The following is a 6,771-nucleotide window of genomic DNA, read 5'->3' on the forward strand; positions in this document are numbered from 1 at the left end:
GGTCTCCAGGATAAGGAACCCACCTCCTAACTAGTTGAACCACAGCTTAGTTTGTTACACACTCCTCGGAATAATTATACTTCTTTAGTTCGAAACGCGAAGAGGTACGGCGTAGATAGCTCGGCGCCAAGATCTACGGCGCCAAGCTTGGCGCCAAGATCCATGGCGCCAAGGCTTGGCGCCATCATGGCTGGCGCCAAGCCCCCGCCATGTCGGCATCCGCGTCAGCAGTTGCGCAAAGACCTTGGCGCCAGGATGGCTGGCGCCGAGACGTTGTAGATTGGCGCCAGCGTGGATGGCGCCAAGCTAAAGGTCCATTTTTGGAATTGGATCCACCAGGGACCTATTTGTGAGAATCTTTCAAAAAAAAGGCTAAAAAATAAAAAAATCGGGCGCCAACAGCCAAGCAGTACATCTGGCGCATGAAAATTGTCCGCGCCGCATGTACGAAGCGACGCGAGACGTCTGTGATGACGAATAAAAATGCTGTCCACCTCCGTTTGCTTAGACATCATCAAACCTGGACGGAGGGAGTACATTGCTCGCTTGTAAACATCATGTTCATAATTAAGCACCTTCCGGGTCAACAGAATAAACTACGTGTACATTGAGAATACATATCAATCATTGAGCTAGCAGAAAATTACCAAGATATAACACTCACATGATCGCAAAAAGCTATTGTTCAGCCAGCAATTCGAAAAATAATTTGTTTTCAAAGCTATTTTTGTCAATGATAATTGGAGTCTGCCAAATTGATGAACACATTTTTCTACTTTTTGATAATTTCTAGGATTTATCACTTAGAGCTAGTTTGGAAGCCAAGAGCATGATAACCCAAGGAAGGAGGCCTCCGGTGAGGTTTTATTAGTCGAATCATTTCCCTGGGTGGCTTTCCCCCACATGGTATCCCTTCCCCATCACTGTTTGCGAGCTAGGGGGAATATCCAGGAAACAAACCATCTCAAAAAAAGCAGAAAGTGCTTGAATAAAAATGAGAGCCGTCCATCCGGCGAAATCGAACAGTGGAAACAAAGAAAGTACCATAAAGTACCAATTTGGTTGGACCAAATACCAAAATAGTGAGAAATTACTATGATACCCTTTTAATTATGTGTAAATCTACTTAATTCTTTTTTAAAACCATGGGTACTTTAAAAGCATTGTAACAAAGCTTAATAATAAACTCATAACGGACCATTGTCGACATCACAATATCATGAAAGGCTCCAGAAAAAATCTTTATTCAATAGCATATATCTCAAGGATGAAATCAATTAAGTTTAATTTATTAAAGTACTTTGTATTCACTAGCTAAACAAGTCTTAATATCATCTCCCTGCTATACTGTTGCATCCCGTCTTTGTCCTACAAGCCGATCTCTGTCTCAAATCCCATGTCTTCGAGAATCTGCAGGAACTTTGTAGGTAAATCAAGATGAACATAAAAATGCACAAATAGCCTTCAGTGCACAATGCAATTGGAAGAAAATAGCAGCAGGCTAATACTTGAGAGCAATTTGAAGTAATTCATATAGATAATTCAGTTAGATAAATAGTTAAGTGCAAGCTGAAGTAAACTGCCAATTTCACTGTCACCTTTCTGTGAAGATTTTGATTAATGGAGGTAGAATAGCTAATTTCATCCTTAAACTTTTACCCATGGATCAAATTCATCCTTCAACTTTCGTGCGGATCAATTTAGTCCACCAACTTCAGTTTTGCGATTCATTCTCGTCCTTAGGCTGACCTGGACGTCCAGTTAAGCCTTCCACATCAGTTAGCCGCATGTCATCAGATGGAAATGTCCTTTATGCCCTCATTCAATTAGCCTGCAGGCCCTGCACCCCTTCTCGCTCCACATCGGACGTTTGCCCCAGAACAGCACCTCCCTCTTGGCGCGTCCGTCCGCGGGCACACTCCTGGATCGTCACGGGATCCGTCACATCCACCTGCAGCCCAGGTGCTGGAGACCCTGCCGGCAGCGCATCCAGCTCGAGCTTCAACATGCACACCATCGCTGGGCCATGAGTCTCCGTCACGCCGTTCAAATAGATCACCAGGCGGAGAACACAGCACCCTGCATAACAACGAGATGACACTTCTGACTCAATCATCAATCAATTGAAGTAGCTTTCTGAAATATTCCAGACAGAGAATAATTCGCAAACAAATTCTGGGATCAACAAATTGATTTCCGCAAGAACAAATTCTGGGATCAACATATTGATTTCCGCAAGAACAAATTGCCTTCGCGTAGCAGCCAGTGATACTAGCTAAACGAAAAAAAGATGAACTTTTGGGTGCATAGGAAGAGGTAAGATAAAGAATTTGCTGAATCGACAACTCCATGTGACAGAAGAAAACGGAGGAACATGGCTCGATATTTTACCACATCGTGGCGTGCGATGCCCAGGACGGCGACAAGTCAGACACGGCTGGGTCTCTCGCCAGGTACATCATGGTGCCTTCCATTGTTGCGGTAGCCTCCAGCGAGGGCCTGCAGTTCGGAGGAACGGGTTCGCCACGACGAGGATGGATGGAGGCATGGAGCCTTGGAGCCTTGGAGGGATAGAGCGAGCGTTGACCAAGGCATCCGAGGGGGCAATAGATGGAGCGAGAGGGGATGCAGCCAAATAAAATGAGGGCATATTGGACATTTGCATCCAATGGCATGATGAGGCTGGCTGATGTGGAAGGTCTACATGGACATTCAAGTCAGATGAAGGATGAGATTGAACCGGAAAACTGAAGTTGGAGTTCTAAATTGGTCCACATGAAAGTTGAGGGACGAAGTTGACCTATGGACGAAAGTTCGAGGACGAAAATACCTATTTTGCCATTAATGGAAAAGAAAAAGCTCTTGCAATGGACTGTCTTTTTATGTAACATAGGCTATAACACCTACAATTTCAAAATCAAGAAGCAATTGAATGTGTAACAAACTGCATTATGAAATAACTAAGCGAAGGATTAATAATTAAGTCCATCATAAAATACATGTATTTGAAGCAATCCAATATCTCCTGGCAACCAAAAAGAGGAATAATGAAGTAAAGAATAGTAGCCTATTTTGTCTACGAATCTCATGAGTGGTTTCAGCTACTGCACAAATGAACTTTGGACCGGTATTCCTACAAATCAATTATTGAGCTAGTGCATTGATATTATGCATTTCAAAATAGTGAACTAGCCAGGAAAATAAGAACCCATACCTGATTAAGGGCCTTCTCCTAAAGACCAAGAAACCTTTACTTTTCTTGCTGATTAATTAGAGAACCTAATTATATGCATATATTAAACATACATCATGTTGAATTGTTGGACTAATCATGACTGAATGCATGAAGTATGCAGACATCAGGTTTATCCCTACCTGGCTGCTCGTGAGCTACCCCCAGAAGCTAATCTGAGATAGCCCTTCATGATTCCAATGATCCACTTTAGCCTGCACAGAAAACAAATAGAGGATTAGAAAAAGTTCCTAATGTTGCAGCTGAGCATTCAGTGACGCCGAAAACCAAATATTTTATAGCCGCATTAATCCACTACAGGCAACACGACCACAAATTTTCAGCACTGCTGTCCAAAAATCAAGCAACGTCTAAGTCACTTGAGAGAACAGAATAACATTGTACCTCGAGTGAATTAGCAGCCAACATCCGAAAAATGCATAAATTACCTACAAAATTTCTAAGACTCTAATGGATCCGAAGCTAACCAGATCTACCAAATTTTGGGCAAAATCGACACACGTAACTGATCAATCAACCAAGAACAATCACAAATACGCCTACGTCTGCACACCATTTCACGTACAAGAGAGGATTTTTTGGCTCCATACATTTGGTCAGGACAGAGAAGGAAGAAGCACATCAGCCTTCCCCTTTCCCCAGAGATATTCCGTTCCCTGAGTCGCCATCACCAAGCCTCTATAGCCATCCAGAGATCTTGCGCCTTCCCTGAGCTCCTCCTCTCGGAAGACAAACTGAGGACTAGGAGGAGGAAGGTTTACTTGTGAGCAGCGTCTGTTGGAGTGCGGGAGACAACTATGGGGGCTCGCGAGCATGGAGGTGGGGGAGACAGCTGCAGGGGCTCGTGAGCATAGAGGCGGAGGTGCTAGCGAGGAGGGGAAGCAAAGGGGTGGGAGCCGACTTTTTTTTTATTTTAGTCCTTTTCGTGAAAAATTTTCACAAATACATCCCTGGGCAGAACTAATAAAAAAAATGGATCCATAGGCACCAAGCTATCACGTCTTGGCGCCAGCCTCCATGACGCCAAGGTCCAGCCCTTAGATCTACATGGCGTGACTTACGTGATGGCGCCATAGATCTTGGCGCCAAGGCTTGGCGCCAACCAGCCTGGCACCAAGCCCTACAACCATAGGAACGGGATTCCTTTCTTTTCTTGCTTCTTCATTCAAACTATTCTTGCTATCTCCAACACTGCCGCCGCCGCCATCCTCGGAGCACGCCGCCGCCACCCTCGGAGTGCGCCGCCACCACCGCTGCCCGCACCTGGACCTGGGTGCCCGCCCCCACCCCTGGGCGCCTGCCCCCCGCCGATGGCCGCCCGCCCTCGCCCCTGGGCGCCCACCGATGGCCGCCCTCCCCCGCCCTCGCTGGTGGCCGCCTGCCCCAACCCCTGGGCGCCCGCCGGTTGCCGGCCGCCCCCGCCCCTAGCCGCCGGTGTGCGCCGTCCCTGAGATAGGTAAGAATAGTTAGTTCGTAGAATAGTTAGGTAGTTAGTAGAATAGTTAGATAGATTGATTAGTTAGATAGGTAGATAGATAGATAGATAAATAAGAAGATAGAATAGTTAGGTAGAATTTAGATAGGTAGGTAGAATTGTTAGATAAAATAGTTAGATAGATAAATTGATAGTTTGATAGAATTGTTAGATATGAAAACTAATTTAATTTGGTAGGTTTTGTGTATGAATTGCAACGAAAGAAGGAATACAGAATACTCATGACACTATTTAACTAGGTGGATATGCTTATAGATAGATAAATAGATAAGAAGATAGAATTGTTAGATAGAGAAATAGATAGTTAGATAGAATTTTCTTCGTATGTAATTTTGTTTACGTTGTTAGATATATAGTTAGTTACATAGTAATATAGTTATTACAATATTTAGTTAAGTAGTTATATACTTAGGTACATATGTACATATTAGGTGATGTAGTTAGTTAGTAGTATTTAGTAGTTAGTAGTGAATTGATAGTGTCTCATTTCATACTAGAGAGCTTGTACTTAGAATGCTTTATTTATTATGGACTAAATGAATTGTGCGTCGTTATGTTTATGTACTAGATGGACAATGTAGTGAGCATATATCATGGAGGCACCATGGAAAGGGATAACTACGGATGTGTTAAGTTTGTTGCCATGCAGTGCGAGGTTGTGATATTCGATGAGAAGCTCTCGTTTAGTGAGTTGGTTGCAAGGGGCTCGAGAGGAGATACATTGTCGTGGAGATGATGACATCACAGTCGAGGGTGTACTTCACCTAGGTTCCCCTCTCAACATTCAAAGGAAGATGGTCCCAATTCGGTGTGCAGACTAGTGGGAGAAATATGTGAGAACGGTTATGAACGACTATTCCCCAAGTATGTAAGTGGTTGTTCAACGGGTGTTAGTTGATCCAATTCCTCATTGGTTTTCCCGACCAATGGGTCAATGGGCACACTTCGACCCTCCCGTCCCGGAACCTGTTATGGACGTGAAGGTGGCACCTATGGTTCCTGATGCTGAATCTGCCCCCAATGAAGTAGTTGGAGATGTTTGTCGGACTGTTGATGATATGGCAGATTCTCCTTATGAGATCCTTATGACACAGAATAATCCGAGTAAGTGTCTTATCAGTTTCTCTTGTTGGGAGCTAACCCCTTTCGTTCCATCAATTTGTTCTTTACTCATATTTCTACTTATGTTGCAGGAGCCATTCCTGAAACTGTGGATTGCGTGGCTCCAATAGTGTTGAAATTATGAATTATGAAGATGCATATGAGATGGGAGTGGGTCTTGATTCTGATGATGATCGTCCTGTTGGAGAGATGACAGAGAGTGATGTTGAGATGTTCAGGCGTATCTTCCCTGGACGTCGTGATCCAAGAGTTCATGAGTTCAGCGATCTTACCTATTCTGATCACGCATTTGCAGAATGACGTGATGATGAGCTCCTAGAAGCTCCTGAGGCCAGCCCTAGTATGGTGATTGAGGAGGGTAGGGTACTCAAGGACCTTCCCGCATTGAAGAGGTGGTTGCAAGCGTTTGCGGTGATGTGGAAGAGACCTTACAAGGTCTTGCATTCATATGCACAGTGCCGTTACACAGTTGTGTATGACAAGAAACGGTGCCCATGGAGGGTTTGTGCAAGGAAGCAAAATATCATCGGGAAGTGGAAGATCACAAAAGTTGTTGGTGCACACAATTGTGCTAATCATGAGCTTACAGTCAAACATCGACAGTTGACATCTACCCTAATTGCCAAACGGATGATGGGAATATTGAAGGAACAACCCAACATGAAAGTTAGGACAATTATCAGAACCATTGCGGAGATTTATGGAGGTTATGTGACAACTTATGGTAAAGCTTGGAGGGCTAAGCAGCGAGCGTGGCAGATGATATATGGGGATTGGGAGTCTGGGTATGAGCAGCTGCCAGAAAAGTGCAATCAAAGTGGTGAATCCAGGCATACATTATGAGTACATCCCAAAACCAAATGCTTGGAAGAATGGGAGGCAGATATTTGGGTGTGCATTC

At 44.2% G+C, this 6,771-nt stretch overlaps 1 long non-coding RNA gene across 4 annotated transcripts; it reads right to left on the bottom strand.

Moving 5' to 3' along the window:
* Window positions 1–1,217: 1,217 nt before the first annotated feature.
* On the bottom strand, window positions 1,218–4,108 carry LOC101771612. Of its 4 annotated transcripts, XR_002675715.1 has the most exons (5): window positions 3,844–4,108; window positions 3,376–3,447; window positions 3,215–3,279; window positions 1,599–2,079; window positions 1,218–1,410 (listed from the first exon to the last, which is right to left on the bottom strand). It is a non-coding gene; the product is annotated as an uncharacterized LOC101771612 (long non-coding RNA). The 4 variants fall into 4 exon arrangements; XR_002675712.1 differs by having other exon boundaries at window positions 1,218–2,079; XR_002675714.1 differs by lacking the exon at window positions 3,215–3,279 and having other exon boundaries at window positions 1,218–2,079.
* Between the last annotated feature and the right edge of the window lie 2,663 nt (window positions 4,109–6,771).

The sequence above is a fragment of the Setaria italica genome, chromosome IX (genome assembly GCF_000263155.2).
Source record: "Setaria italica strain Yugu1 chromosome IX, Setaria_italica_v2.0, whole genome shotgun sequence".
NCBI lineage: Eukaryota > Viridiplantae > Streptophyta > Magnoliopsida > Poales > Poaceae > Setaria > Setaria italica.